The 24,287-nt window shown below is 40.1% G+C and overlaps 1 protein-coding gene across 2 annotated transcripts in view; it reads right to left on the bottom strand.

The window, feature by feature from the left end:
* LOC145994793 (ras-GEF domain-containing family member 1B) overlaps nucleotides 1-24,287 on the bottom strand; it is an 802,930-nt gene that overhangs the window by 538,616 nt on the left and 240,027 nt on the right. Inside the window, exon 1 of one of the 2 annotated variants that reach the window (XM_083131079.1) lies at nucleotides 2,597-3,043. The exons of the other annotated variant lie outside the window; for it this stretch is intronic. The gene's annotated coding sequence lies outside the window, so the exon portion shown is untranslated. Of the gene's footprint in view, nucleotides 1-2,596; nucleotides 3,044-24,287 lie in introns of those variants that run through there. 2 annotated transcript variants of the gene reach the window in all.

The following is a 24,287-nucleotide window of genomic DNA, read 5'->3' as shown; positions in this document are numbered from 1 at the left end:
AATATGTATGTCATCGATGAAAAATCACCAGGATATATATATGTCCGTAAAGGTTGTGTACAACTGTTCATATGATGCACCAATTAAAAAGGTTTTTGTCTCAATTTTCCAGCAAGACGGCGCACCGTCACATTTCGCCAGGATCGTGAGACATGTCCTGAATATAACTTTTCCAGTACGTTGGATTGGTACAGGTCGTTCACTCGCCTGGCTTTCAAAGTCCTTTGATGTTCCACCCCTGGACTTTTTGTGGGGGTTATATCAAGGACAAATCGTATCAAGCATGAAATATAAAGACCAGAATAGCGGCGTGTGTGGACAAAGTTGGAATACCGTTTAGATGTACGCTAACCCAGAGGTGTACATGTCGAAATGAACTGAACACCGAAGTACGTTTTCGTATGTCAATTACAATTTTTGTTATTAAAGCATGAAATTGTAAACTACTTTTTTATGGACATCCTGTACTTGTTTAGTCTTACGTCGGTGACTCAGTTTGTCATTATTTCTTGTTTGCAGTACGGTTGCACATGTACTTACAGTATTGATTTTACAACTTTAATAAGTAAACGGAGCAGTGCTTTTTGTCCTATACACAGTAAAAGTATAATACTGTATCAGTAAAATAAAAATAAAGAAAAACACACATTAACTTGGTAAAAACGTAATACAAGTAATTCCGCAACTGATTTATACAAGCGACTATGTAAGCCGTACTACAATAAATGTTTTTATTGTTTTCTTTAATAGTAATTTTGAAAACTATAATTACGTCATGCAGAGTTCAATTGGGAATGGTTTACACTTTGGACATGCATATCGCCACCGTAAAATGGACAAGCCGATAACTTCACTACAGTATATAAATCAATAAACTGATCATCTTATATACATATTATTATCATATTTTTCTTATTATTACTATTGAGATGAAAACTAGGACTGCGGAAGGTGGTGTTGACTTGAATATAAGCGGTGCTCAGGCACTTCCCCACACACCCCTGGCGAGATGAGACGAGTTTGTCTGCAGTTGTTTCCTCGTTCACGAAACCGGACTAGGCCTGTCGATATCATCCCTATCTGAGAAGGGCGAGCGGAGTACGATGATTACCACATCCACTCCTCAGGCCCGTAGCCTGCATTTTATTTGGGAGCGGGCTCATCCCTTATCAGCATCCCCCTTCTAAAGGCGAAAAGATGGGGGTGGGGTAGAAGCCCTGAAGATTAATTTCTTAGTATGTTAAAACTTATTATACAAGATGTTTAATCCTGCTAAGGAAGTACCACTAACTATTTAAATTAGATATTTGTAGAATTTCGGGAGGGGCCCTAGCCCCTCGCGGGCCCCCCTGGCTACGTGCCTGACTCCAATGTGTGTTTTTTTTATGCCGTTTCGGTAACTTTCTGTTCCTCTGTTTGTCAACGTAACTATCTTATACACACAGCAAATATGAGTGAATGTGATAAAAATTTGGTAATGTATTGGTAAGTTGATCACGAGTTTCAAGAACTCAATGTCAACACGTGTAAATATTGTAACTTACATAAACATTGGCTGATCCCTGTTGATTAGGAACAAATGAGGTGTCAAACAATGAAGATTGGTTAATTTGTTAATTCCTGAACGGGGACAAGTAACTGCGGGGAACACATTATATTACATTTACACCAAATAAATATGCCTCAAAATAAAATTAGACATTTTTGGAAGTATTAAGGTGGCCCAAGTCATGGCGGGTCGGCGAGTTGTAGTTTGGGCAACCTTTATCAAAATTAAGAACAAATAGCCTCAAAACGGTCCTACAAGATAATCGCCGTAATATAAAAATTCGTACAAAATCTCTAGTTTCAATCGAACGTCTTGAGCTGCATCAAATATTAAACGTACAGTGGGAACCACTAGTATTACAAATTGTCCATGACTATTTTCATTAATTATTTTCATTTTTTTATACATCCTATGTGTTTTTAAGCGATGGATTTTTATGTACGCTGGTACAGAAGTTGTCAACAGCTTGTTGTGACTTTTCTTTTAATCCTTGAAGCTCTTATTGGGTCAAATAAAGTGCACGAACATGGTGGTGGACAATTTGCACGGTAATATGTATCCCCCTCTACATGAAAATTCCACCCATTGACTTCAGAGATTCTTCTATAAATATGACAAAAAAATGTATCCAAGGTTCATATTAAGATATTATTATATGAAAACTTCGTACATGTGGTACGTGGAATACAGAATAAATATATTCAATGTGCATTGTGGAATGAAAATAATGAATAAAATGTCAAAATTAATTTCCGAAAAGTGACACAAACCGACAATATTTTTTCATTCTTTAACTTTAAAAACACATACACTTACGTTTCTTAAACGTCAAATATGATACTTGTATAATATACCTGTTATACGCGAACTGATCTAAAACATATAGGATTCGTTTCATAAGCGACAAGTTTACATTTATCTTCTTGGAGTAAAGCATCATTCTTCGCTCATAAAGTTACATATGTTTTAATTTAGGAGTTCTATACCTTTAATATATAACAAAAAATGAAGGTAAGAATATTCTAATGATACAGTAAATGAACTAACCTGAAAAATCCACTAGATGTCGCTGACGGCCTGTCCCGTGATGTATTGTTTTTTCTTCGAAGTAAAAATAACTCAAACACTGGGTGGACCCATGCTCATTCTCAAACGTATATTAACTTTCACTTAGTAAACACTTTGGACCAAATCAACGCGAGAAAATAAAAAAAAATCACATAGGTATGTGTGAACGCGACGGGTAATGAAACACAGACAGAAGTTTCTAAACAGCCGGTATTATAAACACCCTGTGCACGAGATCACACATTATACCACACACATGGGGCAAACCAAGCCAAAAATAACACAGTCGGCCTTCCCTCTACCGAACACTTGTTCACGGAAACATGCGAGAATACACACTTCTGTCTCCACACAATGCAATACACGCACGATTACGCATTCCTCGCCTTCCCTTCGTTTTCTGTGTGCACGTACGCAAGCTCCGGAGCTCGCTACAACTCGAAGGTGACTGCCAAGTTGGTCGGATGGCAGCCCGGTCGTCTGGCCCAATGTTGCCAACTGGCACGCGCAATGTTCACTACGTCTCGCACGAAATACAGTTTCGCGTCAACCTGATAGCGTGTTTGCTACGTTTCACAATGGTATATAAACTTAGTTATTTCCAGAATACAATACAATTTTATCACGTTTAACTTAAAGAAGCACAAATTATGTGTTTTTCTTGTATTATCTTGATTTCACGTCGCTTTTCAGGCACTTTGGCTAATCGCGACGATGAGTATGAACGATTGTCAGAGGGGAGAGACGACCTCGCCATTAGTCATCCACATCGTCACGATAAGCCAACGGCACAGAAGCGACGTAAAATCTGTAAAATATGAAAAAATGCAATTAAAAATTCATCACTCTCCTGTAACCCACTGATTAACACTGTTGCCGTCACATGAAAAATGTGCGGGTTCATATCTTGCAGCAGTTCATTGGTGTATTTAGGGGGGTCCAGCCCCCCAACCCCCGAAAGACTTACTGAGTACTAAAATTAAATCATGAAAGTGACGAAAAAATAAAATAAAAAAAATAATGAAAAATACTTGTTGTTTAATTGAGAGTTATTTATTTCAGCTAAAAAAATTGGAAGGCAAGGATTATATTGAGATCACACGACTTTGAATGACAGTAACAAAGAAAACGTATGCAAGATCTGTTACTACTTACAATAATATGCATAAAATATTACCAGGAACTTTACTTTTCGTCAACTGGATCTAACTCCTTTTTTGATATTCAATAATTATTCAATTCCTTGTCAAATTGACATAAATTTCCTTGTCAGGGCGTTTTTTTTTTTTTTTAATTTTCCGACTTTAGCTGTACGTAAGGTATATAGTGAATACCTGCTGTTACATCACTATCCTTAAATCGTCCTTTTACCTATTCATGCAATAAAAATATAATGTTAATTAATTTGAATATTTTAATTAATATTATTATCAATTATAATTATTTGTAATTGATTTAATGTAGTTATAATCATTTTATTGTAAACATTATTATTATTATTATTTTGAGACACTTGGTTCGGACCCCCTCGAAATATATTTCTAGATACGTGTCTGAAGGTAAGATATTGTAAGTAAAACTAATAATATCCTGTTTCATTACCTGTTCCGAGGGAATATTTTATAGATTTGGATATTATTGTAAACTTTACACCCACTACTCATTGCCCCGAGCTCGTAAATGGACTTCAAAACATGTGTTCATTACGCAAATGCAGAATATTAACGGGCCCAACCCTGTGGCCGAGTGGTTAGCACATCGCGCTGCGACGCTAAGGGTCCCGGGTTCGAATCCCGGTTGGGCTTGGTTGTTTGTGAATGTCCATTCATCAATTTCATAATTTAATCACTCATCTCCATCTTCGCAAATTAGCCAAGAGGCACAAAACACGAAGTAAAATAAACTAAATCAATCAATCAATCAAGCAGAATATTAACGAAATATTTCAGTATACATTTTCCTTTGTGCTGAACTGAAATCTATTTTATTTGTCAGCCAGTTTTACTTATCTCTGTAGTTTCTTTTCGAAAAAAAAGTGGGTGTTCATTCAACAACAAATAAAAAATATGTGCGTAAACTATGTATTATTTAATGGTCCAAGTAGACTGGCATTGGACTTTTCTAGAACTCATATTTTTCCGCTTATTATTTCTTCATCTGAACTATGGAAATTACGTATATTTTGTTATATAAATGTTGCAAACTATTTACTTTTTCCTCAGTCAAAACGACATGAAAATAACAGACTGCATTTTGTGGCGCGCTTACTAAGCTTAGAGTAATTTCGTTGCCGTTGGCAACATTGAGCTTTCTGCCTCTGTATCCTCGAGGCACTGTTGCCAGATCTCTCGCGGCGCGGCACGTGAAAAATATAGCTCTTCCTTTTTTTACTTCTGTATAATTGTGCCAACAAGAAAGGGAGTGGGGGGAAAGGTCAGATAAGAGTTATTTTTTAAAATTAAACTTGTTTTCAACTCCTGACTGTTTGTTCTTTTTCCTCCCATTGTTTTTGTTGTGATGAAGAATGCTTGCCTTCTGTTTTGTTCGATGTTAGCTCTTTTTTTTTTTCGTATACATGCGGGTATTTATTTAATCTTGGCTCCTTTTTTCTTCCTGGAAAGGAACCGATTGGCCAGGGGGCAAAACAACATTCACTTTCAACCGTCATGTTCCGAAGTTAATGCTTGTAACAGATTTATTTTTCTGGGAAGGAAAGGAAGGGGTGAAATCTTGACGGAGGGTTCAGTAATTTGTACATCGTATTTCCCACCAAATCTCGATCGTGACTCATGGAACAGAGCGCTTAAAAATCCTGGGTAGGATTCCATCTCAAATTTTTGGTTCTGCAAATGTATTTACTATTTCTGTTATTTAGCATTGCTTTTGCGACACTTTCGGCAAATTCGACGATGGGGATGAGTTAGATGAAATTGACCCGATGACAGTGATGGACACACATATGCCAGGACTCGAACTCGGGAACTGAAGGTCTACGAAATATACTTCGGGTAATATTCGTAATATGCTGCTTATGTTTCAATTAGAAACATCAGAATTCGAATTAATCATCCCTCCCCTAAGATATACGTAAGTGTCTGTGGCAGTAGCCCTCCTCCCATACATGATAGATTTTGTAACAAATATTTCCATAACATTAACTTGTTCACGAGAAAAGAATTGCTTCACACAAGAGTGCAATCGGATAATACAAGTAAAATTGTTCATGATGCAAGAATCGTTCCATAGAAGAATATACTCGGACAACACATGCAAAATTGTTCATGAAACAACAATCATTTCTCACACAAGTTCCATTGCTGACAACACAGCTAAATATTGCAAAGTTGTTGGTACTTACCAGTTTATGTTGAAGAAAGTTCAATGGTTTAACTATTCGTTATTGTTTAAACTGATTTAATTGTTTATGCAAAGATATGCTAATAAGGACTGGACCTAAAGTTTAAAGTCTGATCCGAACCACAGTGCAATACTCTTTGTTGTCCACAAGCAAAATGTTATATTGATATAATTGAATGCAAGAGGTTTACAAGGGAAAATATACCAGGGACGGTGCTACAGGGGGCTAGGGGAGGCTGAAGCCCCCCAAAACTGACCTCAGCCTTCCTGTAGCCCTCTAGATTCTTAGAGTACAGTAGATGCATTTTGACCCAAAAAAGGTAGAAGTTCTCTAACATATTGTTTTCCATTATAAAACGTCTACTGGGGCAAGGTCATTACATGACCAAGTACATTTTCATTTTTCTACCTTACTAAGATCGGAAAATTACTTTATTACGATGTGTTCTAATCGTAGAACGAGATCTGCCTGGATCCTGTGATATTAAGTAATTAGGTAGTCATGAGACGCCAAACGTGCTACGGAATTTGCATGATGCTCTGATGCCTATCTAGTAGGTGGATGTATTCAGTGATTGCGAGAATGTTTCTGTTGTTGTTGGAGCTTCAAATGGTGACGAAGATTGATTGATTTAGATATTTTATTTCGCTTTTCTGTCACTTTTGGCTAATCGCGAAGATGAGGACGAGTGATGATATGATGAAATTGATGAAGGAACACTATGAAGAACATCCATGCTAGGCCGAGATTTGAACCCGAGACCCCTGGTGTCGGTGACGAAGAATTTAAACAGCTATTAACCTCTATAAATCCCATCATTATTTTTAGGAATAGGTCTACCAGGTATGAAGAAAGAATTTGTAGAAGTAGGAGAACATTCAGTATTTTAATAACCGTCAAGTTTCGTTCCGTTTGTTACTTTCTCATTCAAATTTTCTCATTCCTTCATCGTTATATCTATCCTCGTCGTCGCAAATATCCAAAAGAGAGAAATTTGACGTTAATGAATGAAGTATTACACACACTACCTAATTCTGAAAATGCAAGGAATGTGAAATAATAAAAATGGCTCTCCCGCTCTAGTATACTCTGTCCCGGGAACCTGTGGAGCGAGCGAACGAAAGCAAATATCTCTGCGCAAGTAGAGACTCGAGAGGGGGGTGACCAATGAACAACTGCCAGAAAGCGGGATTGCGTGAAGGGAGAAAAGGGACTGCAGCTACCAGCCTTTGCAGCAGCGTGGACTGCTTCGCTCCGCTGACTCGCTTTATCCCTTTCTCTACCGTTATGTGCGGCCTAGCTGCAGAGATTCCCTGTGTACAGTATAGTATTACTGCTGCCTTGTAATCAAGTGGTCCCGAATTCGATTCTCCATGGTGGCACATTTCAATAACATGCAACATCTTACATAGAGATTTACCTTTCGGTATGACTGTAAAATATGTCATTGGTAAAATTTCACCGTAGTAAAGTATTAAGTAAATAGTATGTTGCTGGTATTAGTTAACTCCCGAAAATTTGAAGCTGAAATCTTTAGCCCCCTCCCCTCCCACTTATTTCAGGCTGGCGCCGTCATCATTCTCATTTCGTCATTCTCGCATTAAATATAGGGTGTTTCTTTTTTTTTTTTTTTGGAGTGATAGAACTTTGAATTGAAATAAAACACACAAAAAAATATGTTTGAAGCCAATTCTGTTTTCATTTGAAACATAACTTTCTGACATTTACTTTTTGAAAATAATTTTCGGCATATGTCCACCACGACTAGCTGTGATGAACCGGATTCGATCAGTCCAATTTTGAACCAATTTTTCAAGTAATTGGGGACGTGTGTCGTTAATAACACGAGTTATGTTGGCTTCCAGAGCGTCAATTGTTGCTGGTTTATCAGCATAAACCAGAGACTTTAGATATCCCAAAGAAAATAATCCAGTGGCGTTAGGTCCCATGATCTTGTGAGGCCAATTCACTGACAGCACCGATATTTCCGAAGTGCTCTATACGTTTGGCGAACAGAACATTGATTTTTAAAATATATTTCCACAATTTGTAAACGTTGTTGCGGCGTCAGTATTTCCATGATCATTTGCCAATGCTCACTGATATGAAATGACAAAACAACATGTCATCAAAACAAAACAAATGACAGCTATCCCTATCGAAAGTTCTATCACTCTTAAAAAAACAACTTTTACTTGCAGAAGGCGAGTGTGCTGGATTATTCACGATAATTCATATATGAAGGATGAACATTGTTAATGTAATATGAAAATTAGTGAACCTGGTGAAACTTTGGTGGACACCGGTGAATTACGGAACGCCGAAGTGTGCATCAACGGTGTACCAGCCCGTGTATCGGTTGACTCTGGGAAGCGCCGAATTATAGCTCAATCATTACTTTTTAATGTCTTATCAAAAGAAAAGTTCCGTTTTCTACAGTGTTCGTGACAGTGTTTGGGGTGTTGTTCATGCATTTGTGATTTCTCGTGTAGCTTGCATGGGCGTCCGGAAAGGGGAAGGCAAGGAAGGCCCCCCCCCCCCCCCCGGAAAATGAAAGTCAACCAAAAAGTCGGTAACGCGTCTGACTACCATGCTAAAGGTCCCGGGTTCGATCCCCGGCCGGTTCAAATCCGGGAACTTTTCTAACGATGGAAGCGGCCCCGGCGCCCACCCAGCGTCGAATAACATGGGTACCTGGGGGAAACCCTGGGGGGTAAAGGCGGTCAGGGGCGTGATGCTGATCACATCATCCCCACTCACGACCGGATCAAGAAAGTGTGGGGCGTTACCCCCACATCCCCTATACGCCGTCATGGCGTGGTGCTAAGCACAGGGGAGCACTTTACCTTTTTTTTTTTTTTTTTACCAAAAATTATATATTTCACACTTATAATTTCATTTCAGTCACAATAATGTGTGTTCATTATTGTATGAATGTGATAAATTCAAATTTAAGCAATGTTTTTTGAGGGAACAACACCATTATTGGGGAAAATGTGCCTTGTTTGCCCTCCCCCCGTGGAAAAAATACCTTCTTTGCCCCTTCCTGGAAAAATCCTCCGGACGTCCATGAGCTTATGTAGCCTGCCTGGTCCATCGAGGTTATAAACGCCAACGTTGGGCAAGCAACCTTAAGCAACCAAAAATCAAGGGGAAAAAAATCCCAAGATTTTGCACAGTCATTTTGAAAACTGTTCTTTAGTTCATCGTGAAAAAATAATAAAAACAGTGTAGCGAGAAAAACAGTGTAGCCACCTCCAGAAACAGTATTTCTTCACATTTTCGTATTTTTTAAAAAAATAATAATTAGAAGAACACGAGCGCGTATACACGCCAATGAAAAAGAAAACAAATACTGTATAATAACTAGGGAACGGATTTTAAGGTGCAGCACCATTCGAAAAAATATAGCTGCTTTCATACCGATCTTTTGAGATATGTATTTTAGGACATGAAATCAAGTAAAATGATGACACTTTATTGCACCTTTTTGTGGGATTAGCACATATATCCCCTTTTTACCCCCTCTCTGATGCTTCAGCACTTTTTTCCTTCCTTCTTATTCGTGTTTTGTTAAAAAATTGGAAAAATATTTTTTTTATTTTTTTTTTATTTTTTTTAGCAGCTGCATAAAACTTTATAGTCTGATTTTGTAGAGCTGAACGAGAGCTATAAAATGGTATAATATAATCATTTCTGCTCTAATAGTTCCCAAGATAATGTTGAAAAACCGCGAGAGGAAACACAACTTCAACAAAACCTACTCGGCAGAACAAGAGCAGCTCTCTATGCGGTCCGCGCGCATAATGTACAAAAGGCGTAGAAAAAGAGAGCATTGAATAAAGGCAATTTATTAGTACCTTTTTTGCACCTTTTGAAAACATTTTCAGAAACTTTTTTTTTTCCTTTCCCGATCATAAATTTTGCACCTTAAAATCCTTTCGCTTATAATAACAGTTACTTCAAAGAAATGACGATACTGGTTTGAAGGAGAAATATCGATGTTCTACTTGTTGCTTAGTTTTCCCTTGAGACTTCATTAATGATTCCTGACACACGTTGCATGCGTGTTAATTAATTATCCCTTGGCACATCACCTGAGCAAACACGATGCTCGGCTTTAGGAACACGATACGGGAAACTTGCCTCCTTGAGCTGACACAAAACGGAACTCCTTTGCGGCTCCTTTACCAGGAAACGTCTCGAGACGGTTTCATATTCTAATGAAAGACTCGCCGTCCACATAAACAATGAGATAAACACAGCATTTACATAAAAAAAGAAACAAAAGAAGGAAGAGGCGAAGAAAAGCGCTGACGGAGCAAGGGGTCAAGCCAGAAAATAGGATTCAATGTGTCAACTCTTGACCCTGATTTGAGGAAAGCTTCTGTGCTGTTTGTGTATTCCGAGTCACACACAACCTTCGGAAGCGGAGTTCCGCTTGCCTTTTAAGACGACACCTGCTAGGGTAGGCTTGGAAGGGAATTAACATAACATGAGAGCGGCGTGTTGTTTTGCAGGAGTCAATTGTCCGTGTGTGAGCCCACGTGGGCATGGGCTCTGTCGCCAGCCACGCCCACGTAGCCTAGATGCGTGAGCTTGATAGCCATGTGCAAACTTTAAAGCTGACGACTCGGTAAGTTCATAGGAGAGGGCAACAAACGTCAGCGGTATTTTCGCACTGTCTACTTGCACCGAACATATTTTCGAATTGTCGACTTGCATCGAACTTATTTTCGCACTGTCGACTTGCATCGAACATATTTTCGCACTGTCGACTTGCATCGAACTTATTTTCGCACTGTCGACTTGCATCGAACTTATTTTCGCACTGTCGACTTGCATCGAACTTATTTTCGCACTGTCGACTTGCATCGAACTTATTTTCGCACTGTCGACTTGCATCGAACTTATTTTCGCACTGTCGACTTGCATCGAACTTATTTTCGCACTGTCGACTTGCATCGAACTTATTTTCGCACTGTCGACTTGCATCGAACAGGGCAACCAATACTTCATAACGTGCACCTTTTAAATTAAAGTCTGATCATTTGCAAAACGGCGAAAGTTTGTACTTCCTTGCAAAAATTAGAAAATGCAATAGTTCTAAAAACTCAGTGTATTGTAGCATCTTACTTTAACTGAAAGAGTTAGTTCAACTCACGATTTCGCCACAACAGGTATGGTTTGATTGATTCGGTGTATTTTACTTCTCTTTTCTGCAACTCTTGGCTAATCGCGAAGGTGAGGATGAAAGATGATTTGATGACATTGATGAAGGGACACTCACAAAGAACAGCCATGCCCAAGCCTGGGTTCGAACCCTGGTTCCCAGGCGTACAACAGGTAGGCTACGGTATGAGCGTAAGTCTGGCAAGGGTATTTCCGAGCCCAACATTTCATCATTTTTGTTGAGATCAGACAAAAGTGGAAGAGATTCGACTTAAAATCTTAAAAAATAACTTTGGATACCCTTGCAAAATTTCAATGTATGACAGTATGTTGAAAATAGAACAGTCTTCAACATTTTGAAATATATCGTAAGATGTCAACTGCTTATTATGTTAAATTCATTGTGAAAGTTCAAGAGCCGATTATTTTTAAAGTCCATTGGGGAAGTTCAATCTTCAGCAGGTCATAATTTTTGAACCGCAGGTCATAATTTTGGAGTATTGTAAAAATTCAACAGTTCATAAATATGAAATCCGTTGTAAAAATTCAACAGCTCAACCATTTGGAATTAATTGTAAGAGTTAAAACACTGCACTGCTACAATTTGAAATCACTTGTGAAGTTAAACAGTGCAAAAATATGAAACTAACTGTGAAAGTTAAACACTGCAACAACTTTAATCAATTGTGAAAGTTAAATAATACAACAATTTTAATCAATTGTGAAAGTTCAAGGGCTCAACAGTTTAGTGTTTTGGAATTCCGCTAATATCATGGCAATCCCATTCCAGATGTTTTAGAATACCTTGGAATGTATGCCTCCTGAAATGAAATAATAATTCTAGGTAGGGTGAAGCGAGGAAAGGGTGAAAACTGAGGGGATTCGAGGATGAGTTAAGAGAGCATTCAGTAATCGTTAGCTTGGGAAGACGAACCAACCTCTTCCAGGAAGTCGTAAGGAAAAACCTTGGCCGGTTGGCTTGGGAAAATATAATTCCACCGACGGTAAACTTATTAGCCTCAGGCAGGATTAATATTAGCTTTTGTTGCGTCGATAAAAATTCCCTATCATCTGGCACTCCCTGCTGTTTCTGCGGGGTTGCCAAGGTAACGAGATCCAAGGGTGGCCCTTGGAGGGACGGAAGCGGCTGGTTGGAGCATCAGCGTCACCATGGCAACCCGCAGATGTCACACTCCCGCTGCTCGTTTGTTACTGCAGTGGCGCTGCTGGCGTGACGGTTCCGCGGTGCGAGCTGCGAGTCATACGGTCCGAAGTTCGTTGACTCTCCGCGCACGAAATAGGCGGGAACGACAACACGCTGTGTTTAATAACAGGAAAAGGGGTGGGGGACATCTTAGCCCCAACATAAGCGTGGCTACTTGTTTGACTTTATGTTTTTCAGTCCACTTAATGCACAGAAAGACTAATCAGAACTGGACCTACAGTTTAGTTGTTGGTTGATTTGGTGTTTTAAGTATGCACAGTAAGGCTAATCGGGACTGGACCTACAGTTTAAAGTGGGATGCGAACCAGAAAGACTGTCGGGGGTATCAAAAATGTACCTCGCGTGGGTGAAAATTTTATCTTTAGCCGCCCCTGTTGGGAACAGTGGTTGCTGGCCTACTGGGCAGCGTTGAGGTTACTAATCAAGAAGTGCAGAGTTCGATCCCGATTGGGAGCACATGCACAGGGGTCGGATCTCACATTAACACTGCGATGGAACTTTGGCTGACGCCAGCAAAGCAGTTTTTCGAAAATTCCTCTCCAATCCACTATCATATTCAAAATTATGAAAAATTGATTACATCTGCTTACAATTTCTTCTAGAGCACTGACGAGAACCTTCGTATGGGGTGCTTTCGCTATTGTCTAGATATTTGCAATAATTTCCTGGCTACATAAGCCTATTAAACTATTGTAAACATAAAGTAAACTTTCCTAGGAGTTGGTGTCCTTACATTTAAACACAGTTTTTCCCTGCTTAGATATCTGTTCGTAAGGGTATCATTTGATATGATTGTGTTCTCCCCATTTTAGGAATATGTATAAATGCAATGCGTTGAAAATTGAATATATTACTTCCAAATTTTCAGCCGATTGGAATGCTTCGGTGGTAGGGATTTAACCACACTGAGACTAGCTCCTTTCAGGCGGCCAATTTTTGGCAAATTTCCCCACTAACACTGAATTTAAGGCGTGTCCGAATTCACAGATGGCACCGTCCAAAGCATCGTCCCACCATTGCTATCCTCCTCCGTTCTAGTCCGAATTCGCGGTGTAGGCGTGTTTGAAGAATGGAAGGCATGACACACACACTCAGAGCCAATACATATTGGGTACAAGACTTAAAACTCAGTGGTAGTTGGATATTCTATGGATAATTATGTATGTAAAAGAAATGGAATGCCATATTTTCAATGTGAGCAGTAAATAAATCAAAAACGTTGTTTTGTTTGGATAGAGTCTGCTTTCCGCTTTTGTATTACGCACCTGGGCCCCCAATGCGCACTGGGTAACGTTGAAAGTGACATCTGGCGTGGAAAAGTGGCAACCGTTTTATTCTTGTGCTATCCAATTCGGACACCTGGAACGTTACGAGGAAAACTTATTGTTCAAGCACTTTCTCGTTCTCGTAATAATGGACGAAGTCTCGTTCTCGTGACGATGTGAAATTTCTCACGGACACGAATCCAAGCCACATATACGTGAATGGAGCTATGCACCTGTAATCCTGCCGAAACTAAGGAATGCAAATTGATTTAACTTGCTTTGTGAACTGCGATGCACCTTCTGATTAAATGAGGTCCTGGCAGAGAAAGTGCGCCATTAGATCTCAAATTCTCACCTTTTCTCGTTATGTACAGTCACAGACAATAAAAATGGGACACCTAGATAATGAAATACTCACTTCCCTGCAAAACATTATGTTCCCTAACTCTACAGCGGTGATAGAAGTTGCCACTAAAAATTTGCTATTAAAATCCACTTATCGCCGTACAGTCAGGTAACACTCGTAACGCTTTGGAAGGAAGCGAGTATCTCAGGATCTAGGTGTCCCATTATTATTGCCGGTCACTGTACTTAGAGAAATAATTACGTTTCCCTTTTCACTGACAATTGATTAGAATATGTCCATACTTAATGAAGCCATACAGGGTATTACAAGTACCGACCGCCCCAGTGACCTGGCACGCTGAGTGGCTGTTTCATAATCCGGCGGTCTAAGGTCCCGGGTTCGAGTCCCGACCTGATCACGAATGTTCCTTTTTGAGGTATTCTATCACCATGCATCCTCATCGCAGCGATTAGACACAAGTGTCAGAAAAAAGACAAATATACAACTACAGGGTGATTTTTTATACATGGCACCATTTGTTTTCTGTACGGAAAGTAGAAAATGCGGTATGTAGGTTTGATATTGATGTTTTCAGGAAGAAGAGTGTTGGGGAAAGTGGTGAGAACCATATCCGAAAGCCTATCATTCCACAAAACAGGACGTCGCACAAGTTCAGATGAGCTGTGCAGAATAATCGTGCATCTATATGCAACCGTTGCTGAATGTTGTTTACTTGTTTATTTCAGGTGAGATGTTTTGTTTGGCATGGTTGTTGATCCTTGCACCTGCTGGTTTCAACAAGATGGCGCGAGACCTCACACGGCAACAATAGTTCTTGATTATCTTGAGGAAATCTTTGATCACCGTGTGTTGTCTAATCGTTATCACCAAGTGCACGTGAAGAGGTTTGAATGGCCACCAATGTCACCGGATATGACCCCCTGTGACTATTTTCTTTGAGAGTATTTCAGACTAACCCTACAACAATTCAAGAACTGAAAAACGCCGTAGAAGCAGAAATATTCAATATTTCTGAGGACACATTAGCAGCAGCGGTGCGCAATTTCGTTGTCAGGTTGCGCCATGTACGTGATAGGCAAGGAAGGGGCACACATTGAACATATTGTGGTTTAAACTCCCAAGTCTGTAGAACATTCCACTGAAGTTTGAAAGGTGTATGACACGTGGTTTGTAAATTATGGCTAATTCCAATGGTTCCATGTATAAAAAAATCACCCTGTATATGTAGGAATATGATAAACTTTTCTTCCTTTTCTTACCACCAATTTGATTACAACGATTCAGAGTTCGAATCCCGAGTAAAGGATTCCACCGTTTACCTCTGTTGGTTTACTATATAATTTCATCACAGGGTAGCGGTGTAAGTAAGGCATGATCCTATCGCAAGGCACCCAAATGTCACTCTCTTCCACGTAGTACTGGACTGAGTATTTGCAGGTTAACGAGGCCCTGGCGTCTGGACTCGCAGCCAGTATAATCCTCTGTGGGGCTCGTGTTGTGATGTCCATATGTCCATCTCGTCATCATTCATCCTTATCGTCGAGAGCGATTAGCTATAAGTTGAAGAAAAGTTATTAATTCTATTCGACTTCATTACGAAGACAGCTTCCAGAGGCTTAGTAGTATATGACACCAATTTGTGACCTGATTTCTACGTTTTACACTGCATTTTTGGAAAGATTCAATTTTTTCATTCTGTTATTCTGCCACAATACTAATAAACTGATATTTATTTAATTTATTTTCAAACAAAAACAGACGCCTTTTAGTTCTTAGCACTATAAAATCATGTCGTTTGTATTCTTGGAGAATCTACTGCCCACTAGTGAGCCATGTTGGCTTAAATTTAATCTATTAAAGCCATCAGTAATATTATTTGACAGGTGGTGCTATCTGTTGGTCGAAAAATGAAAGAACTCACTCGACTGGAAGGAACATGAACAACACATCGAAATTACAAATCACGTTTTGCCCGCTTTCGATATACACTCATGCTCATAAATTAAGGATAATGCTGAATCTTGTACAAAGAAATATTTGATGTGCACGTTGCAGCTTGAAATGATGTCTGGGTACTGTACCAAAGAACCTGTGTTGACTATGACCTTGATCCAGTGTGTGGTGGCGCTGTAAGCAGACAAATGACTCACAGGAACGAAACTCCTGACCAGAGTACAGTGCCTGTAGGAAGTGTGCAGTTATGTTCGGTTGTGCAAATGGTGAGTGTGTGTGTGAAGTGGCTCAACGAACACATATTGATGATGTAATGAGGGGAAGGATACTTGGACAGCTAGAGGCGGGCCAAAGACAACAGGTCGTGTCACAGGTGCTCCATGTGCCACAAAGTGTCATCTCACAATTGTGGCAACGATTCCAACAGACTGGAAACGTGTCTCGGCGCTACAGCAGTAGACATCCACAGTGTACAACACCACGAGAAGACAGGTATCTCACCGTAAGTGCCCGGAGACACTGACGAAGTACTGCCGGGGGCCTTGCTCGAGACCTTGCAGCTGCCACTGGAACAGTTGTTTCCAGACACACTGTGTACAGACGATTCAACAGGTTCGCCCGGAGGCCTGAAATTTGCATTCCACTGTCACATGGTCACAGAGTAGCCCGTAACAACTGGTGTAGAGAACACAGGACATGGACAATGAAAGAATGGTCTCAGGTACTCTTCACTGACGAGTCCAGGTATAGTCTCAACAATGATTCTCGTCGAGTAACCATCTGGCGTGAACCAGGGACCAGATACCGACCCGGTAACATCGTCGAAAGGGACCAGTATGGAGGTGGTGGTGTCATGGTGTGGGGTGGCATTATTTTGGGTTCACGTACACCCTTGCATATCTTCGACAGAGGTACTGTTAGAGGTCAGGTGCACCGGGATGTTATACTGCGAGACTACGTTAGTCTTTTCAGAGGTGCAGTCGGTCCTACGTTCCTCCTGATGGATGACAATGCCAGGCCACACGGAGCTGCTATTGTGGAGGAGTACCTTCAAACAGAAGACATCATACGAATTAAGTGGCCTGCCTATTCCCCCGACCTCAACCCAATCGAACATGCTTTGGATGCTCTAGGCCGACGTGTCGCCGCACGTCTTCCACCTCCTCGGACTCTTCAGGAGCTCCGACAGGCACTGGTGCAAGAATGGGAGGCCATGCCCCAACAGCTGCTCGACAACCTCCTCCAGAGTATGCCAAGCCATTGTACTGCATGTGTCAATGTGCAGGGGCATCACATTCCATACTGAAACCTGTGCACATGCTCAAAGGACTGTGGAACAACATTTTACAATCTCCCTTGCTTTGTATCATATGTGCGCTCTTTGGTTTTTCTCACGTTTTCTGCAATAAACAGGGTTAAACAGGGTATGTGGATGTCTTTCTTGTGTGTTCAACATGTGTCTGTGCTACCACAACTAGTTTGTTTCAGTGCTGTATCGTTGAGCACCAAAACCTCTATTATCCTTAATTTATGAGCATGAGTGTATTTCCTCGCTTAAAAACCCTTGGTCCTTTGTTTCGCCGCTGCCGCCAATTTGGATATTGCAAATCCGGGCACTCATCTCGACAACTTGGATGGAAATCGATACAGAAAAACTTAAACCTACTCGACGCGTGGGACAGGTGCGTGAAACCATAGAGATCAGCTCCCTTCAGCGCGGCTTTGTGCGACATCTAGCGGGAGAAACTGCAAACACTTGCTTGTTACCGTGAGCTGTTTGGTTCAACGTGAGAGATGAGTAGCAAGATCAAGAGGTTGGAAAACACGAACGTTAACCAGGCGCGACAAGGGAGTTGGAGCTGAGGATGCGGCTGCACGTGAAAGAAAGGAAATACTGGAGAGAAATCCTAAGGCATCCGAAGCTAACTTTCCACGAATCGGACAATGGGGCGTTCTGCAAATGACAGAGGTTGGGGAAAATAGATAACAGACACGCATATTTGGAAGATCTAGCTAGCTAGCTATAGGTCAAACATGGATAATAATTGGAGCCAAAACTATGATCAAGAGCAGGAAATAATAGTCAGAAAAGCTCAATGCATTTCGGTTAGTAAAAATGGTGTAAAAATATAACAGTATAATTCATTATCCAGCTCATTTCTAAACACGACTTAGGTGATGAATATCATTAACATATTTGTTAAGATGGCTGAACCCAAGTTGGAAGCTGTAAACTAAATTGATTGACTGATAGAATTGGTGTTGTAAGTCCACTTTATGCACAGTAATGCTAATCGGGACTGGAACTACAGTTTAAAGTGGGATCCGAGCACTATGTGCCGCCACCGGGTATCGAACCCGGGATCCCTTAATTACAAGGTGAAGACGCTACCACTGCACCATCGGGGAGGTCCTCTGTAAATTGAAATCTTCGACATTAAAGTCATTATAGTATTTCAAATGGTTGCTCGTGTATGTTTCAAGTACAGTAAAATCTCGTTAATCCGGACTAATCATGGGGGGGAGGATAAGTTGACCGGTTTAACGAAAGTCCGGATTAACTTAAATAATCGAAAAGAAATAAAACTCAGTTTATAGCAACAAAACACATTTATTATGGTGCATTTAAAGGGCATAGGCCTTAACACACTATACAGTACAGTACAAAGTCTGCGGGAAACAGAATTTCATCAGTGGTTGGCTGTCTTTTCTTTGGGAAGTTCTCTTGGTGACTTCTAGCCACATTTAACTTAAAACCTTGCATTCTGCTTTTTTTCCACTTTTGCCTGTCCGGATTAAGCGAAGTCCAGCTTATCCGGGTCCGTATTAACGAGGTTTTACTGTATATGTATGCATATGGTAATAAGTGTGCATGTTAATCAAAGCATGTGATTAGCATAAAAATTAGCTGTTCTACGAAAGAGATGCCAAAATTAATAGAAAACTCAAAATATATTTAAACAAGCTGACGAATGTAGATAATCTGGTTATAATTTTATCAATAATATTACATAAAACTATAATATATATTGTTATTTATCTTCACGCCGCTTTAATTCGTAGATACGTTTATTATTCTTTGTATTAATTGTGCATTAATTTTCGTATACGACTGTCAATACAAAATTTATTCACAACAAACTTAACAAATAGGTACTTTTGTTATCTTTACTACATGGCAACTTGATCGGCTTTCAAAATACGTCCTCGCACGGTTGTTGTTCCACAGTGCGAGTTAGTTAGTAAACTTAACGTCGTTTAACGTTGTCTGCGGTTGAGTCAAGTGGCCTTGACAGGAGGCTCTGTATATTCTAGAAATCCAAGTACAACAGGGGTAATATACTTTCATATTAAGAAATGTAATAGAAGTATCGTTGTAAAAAACTTGCGTCTATATACGTTGGTCGAGAAATGAGAAAATCATAGCAGAGGAGTCGAGAAAATTTAGTGTGTGCTCAATGATCGAAAATAAATATGCTCAGTGGTCCAAAATACTCCCGGTCATCGACGAACCCCGCTCAGCTGTCGACGAACCCGGCTCAGCTGTCGACGAACCCGGCTCAGCAGTCGACGAACTTGGCTCAGCTGTCGACGAACTCGGCTCAGTAATTGACGAACCCTACCCAGCGACAAAAAATATCTGCCCCGTTATAAAAGAAATCTGCTAAGCAATACAAAAAATATGCTAATCGAGTTAAAACTGCAGTACGAACTATTTTTTGTGGGTTATTTGTCCGAAAGCAGTTCTGGCACAGATTGTGGTACTAACTTTATCCGGTATCTTAATTTTTCGTTGCTCCGCACTGCAACGGAGCGTTTTTGCTTATTAAACAAAGCGACACAGTCCGCACTCTCCGAGCGCTTTAAAGTTTCAGGTAGGGCGTTAAGTTTTCATCCACTTTATCACCGTTTCGAGACTCTGCGAATCCAGGGACGGAGCGGCGACCGAATCAATGGCTCCAGGAGCTTAAAAGATTTACCATTGTTTTTGGGCAGGGATGGCTTCCGTCCAACTTGCGAATCAGGTGAGAGCTCGGCGGAGAAGGGAAGGGAAGGGGTTCAACGGAGAGGTCACCAAAGCGAGCCGACTGTGACGGATCGATGTGTCATACGGGTCATTAGCTGAGTTTTTTTACGAATCCAGCAAAGGTTTTAACTGTGTCCAAATGGAGAGCACCGTCGCAAACGCTTTTGTTGAGGTTCCGAAGAAGCATTTCATTCCATAGTCCTATATATATATTGTGCTTTCTTCCAGAACCAAAAACTCCAACTCCCAGTCACTGCTTAACAACACACGTAATTCAAAATTTATGTATGGGCACAAATATGTCTATACTCTGTCCAGGCTATCTATGTAGCAAGAGATCGAGAACACGTCTCTGCGCAAGTAGTCACGCGAGACGAGTCCACCCATAAACACGTGAGAGGGAACGGGATTATGTGGAGGGGGAAATAGACTGGCGTCACCAGCCTTCGAGCAGCGTCTACTCGATTCCATCCTTTCTCTGCCACTCCAAAGATAGCCAGGACAGAGCATATTTTTTTCGCTGCAATGGCATATCAAAATGCATAAACTGCTAACGCTGCAGGTTTGGTACATCAAAAATATACAAAATGCATCCAAAGGTTTATCAGCTGCTGCTGTGTGATGCTCTAAAAGTGCATCGCCTCACAGATGGCACGGTGGCAGCGTCGTCACCTTGTAATCAAGGGGTCCAGAGTTCGATACACGGTGGAGGCACATGGTGGTTCGAATCCCACTTTAAACTGTAGGTCCAGTCCCGATTAGCCTTACTGTGCATAAAGTGGACTTAAAACACCAAATCAATCAATCGAAATAGTTTTAAAAAATGCATGTCTTACTTGCCCAATTTATTCACCGAAAGTGCATCAACTTTCACTTGATGCATTTAGAGTTCTGCGTGTCGGTTGCATACTCTTAGGAAGCTACTTATCTTAGTTGCGTTAATTAGTGCACACGTGCATTCTATGAAAAGATAAAGAGTCCGTCATGTTTCTGTACGACGCTGGTTAGTTCGTCCGTTGTAAGTGAAGGAAGCAGTGGTTCTTTGAAAGATGTCACCACTACGACAGGAGAAAGTAAAATTCACTGTACTTGACCGATGCATACAAAATCTGGATTGTCTAAAACATTCGGCCGATGGCGTGAACAATATGTAGGCAGATTCCGTCCTTGTCTATATTTCGAGGTTCATAGAGCCTATGTTTATTGTCCATATCAGCTATAAATTTTGTGGTATGTACAGCGTTATTAAAAAAGAATGGTACAAAAGTAAGGTTAATTTATTTTTAAGTGGAAAGAGATACAAAAGCAATTCTGGTGGGAAAGAAGAAAGGAAGATTATGAATTTATAGCCTGTGGTTGTAGTTGACGTAAACTCCGCTCGAGGCGCTACTTGTCGTTGGATTGGCCGTACCGGGAATCAAGATTTGGCAATGCTGACCTGGCCTCCAAGATCCCCAGATCTTACTCCATGCGAATTCTTTTTATGGGGGTTTGTGAAAGACACTGTGTACGTTCCTCCATTACCGCAGGACCTGGATGATTTAAAGCAGCGCATCTCTCATGCAGTGGAGCTGATAACCGAGGATATGTTGGAACGCGTCTGGCAAGAAATGGATAAAGTTTTGACATCTGCCGTGTTACCCAGGGTGCTCATATCCAACATTTGTAATTGCTCAGATAAATTTACAACCTTCCTTTTCTATTTCCCACCAGAATTGCTTTTGTATCTTTTTTCACTTAAAAATAAATTAAACTTTACTTTTGTACCATTCATTTTGAATAACCCTGTATATTTCGATATAGTCTATACTATACATTGAAAAAAACTGAACTGCGCAACAACACTAGGTTCCCCTTCATTTTATGAGCATTTATGTACAGTCACCGGCAATAAAAATGGGACACCTACATCCTGAAATACTAGATTACTTGCATTGCGTAATGCGTGTTGCCTAACTCTACGGCGCTGAGTGGATGTTAATAGTAATGGCAAGTTCTGTCACTGTCATAAAGTTAGGCAACACATATACAGGGAAGCGAATATTTCAAGATCTAGGCAGGGTTGTTAAAGGTCCAGGAACGCATAAATTCTAATGGGTTCTATTGGGTTCCTCTGCAGGACCGGAACCTTTTTTCTCGCACAATTTAAATTCGGTCCAAGTTGTTGAAAAAAGTTGTTTCATTGAAAAAGGTTCCTGGACCGTATTTTAATTGATACTGGAAAAAATGTTCCTGGACCGAATTTAAATTCATGCGGAAAAAAGGTTCCTGGACCGAATTGAAATACTTCACAGATAAAAAGGTTCTTTACGGTCCAGAACCCATTTACCCTTGCTGATTCTCTCTTCAGGACCGGAATTGGATTTATTTAAAATTCCTGGACCTTTAACAACCTAGGATCTAGGTGTCCTATTTTTATGACCGGTGAGTGTACAAAACATCATTTATGGCAGGGTGCGAAATCATTTTAGACTGGTGGGAGGAGAAATATATTAATCTACAAACCCCTTCCCTTCCCCCATATACGATATACATGATTATAATGTTATTAAAAGTACAAATAAATTACTAAATTAAAAATATATTATTATTATTAATTACCAAAAAATAAATAAATTTGTTACTTTTAAATATATCAGATATTATAAAGAAGCAAACTACGTCCTTCACTAACTGATTAAAGATGTTAATAAATTATGAAATAGTTGAAGTGGTTTTATTATGAGTAAGTTTTTGTTTAGTTTGTGTTTTATGTTAATATAAATCGATTAGATTCCACAGTCTGTATTGTTTTGCATTCTTGTTTTACTTTTACTGTGCGTATTGATGTAGATTTGTTAATGATCTCTTGAGAGAGAAAAAGCATTGAAGACTCACAACTACACTAATATGTGAATGTTTTCGATATTATTCTTAGTACAGTATATTTTAAATTAAAAGTAATTGTTTATCTTTTGTTTGTTGTAACAAAAGCTCTGCCCCCCTAGGATTTCGCACTTTGATTTATGGAAAGTAGGAAATGCGATTAAAGGGGGTGTATATGTGGACAGGAAAGTGTTGACTCGCATCGGAGAATGTAAGAATAAAATAAATATATTTTATAGAAAATGCTAAATAAATCGACAAATTTATCGGAAATTATGCAATTTTGTCTGATCCAGATAACCGCATATATCCATTTCGAATATCGTTATTGCACTTAAGAATATGTAACATCACCTGTAAAGGGTGAAGAATTTATGTTTTTGTCATTTCTGTCCTAGTTTTGACATGGGGATATAATAAGAACAAAGATGCACATATATTGTACGAAAGAAAGGCAAAATATGGACTTGACAACAACCCTCATTAATGTGATAAATTTAAAAAACACGGCGCTCATATACTTGGGGAAAAAAATACGCAAAAATATCACGTTTTGTTTTCTCCTCGAGGGTCGCTCTGAGGCGAGTCTCCAACACAATATCGAAGGCTGTCCAGAGAGCACAGCAACCATTCACCAAGCATTCTCCACGGCCCTATCTGGTGGGGGTAACCATAGCAACGCCATAAATAACACGGCTTGCATGATGGTGGTCCCTTTCTTAGATTTTCTTGCCTCCCCCCTCCCTTCCTTGCTAAGCCTGTTAAGACGTTCTCCGAGGGACGACAAGAATTTCCAACAACCAGCTTAGTGTTGGTTCTCCCAGCCCTTTTACGTCAAGAATGGTATACTCGGCTTCTTTCTCCACCCTTACCGGGAGCTACGTTCCAAATTCTGACTTTCCTATTGTTTCCTCATTACATGGGAAGTTGGACTTGTCCACGACGAGAGAAAAACCCACTCCCCCAGGATAGAAAAAAAAATTGAGCTCATCCTTTTTTCCGGTTGAGATGTTTCATCTCTACGATGCGGTTATTCGTGCTGTCCGCTCCAAGTTTCGACATGCAATCTATTTTTCCTCGTGCAAAATTTTAGCTTTGATTAATTTTTCCTCCCTTACTACTCCCATTACCTCCATCAGTGGCGGCGATTGTTTCCAAAACTAGGGGGGGGGGGGGGCAAGGACAGTATACCTGGAAAAGAGCCCCCATAAATCGCCGCCACTGACCATCATTTGGTTATCCATACCATCGTTTTCTCTTACATTTTTTTTTTTGGCCTGTCTAAGCCCTCCTTTCACTGATTTTTTCCAAATCCTTTCTCCCAATAAAAATGTCATTCTACAAGTTATCAACGAAATTTGGGGCCTAACTTTGGAGGGGAGGAGGGGGCAAACATGAACCTCACGGCACAGAAGGTTGACAAAACAATTTTAATTAA

This window comes from Lepisma saccharinum, chromosome 11, assembly GCF_977018435.1.
Source record: "Lepisma saccharinum chromosome 11, izLepSacc3.1, whole genome shotgun sequence".
In the NCBI taxonomy this organism is placed as follows: Eukaryota; Metazoa; Arthropoda; class Insecta; order Zygentoma; family Lepismatidae; genus Lepisma; species Lepisma saccharinum.
This window is presented reverse-complemented; position numbering and strand designations above follow the sequence as displayed.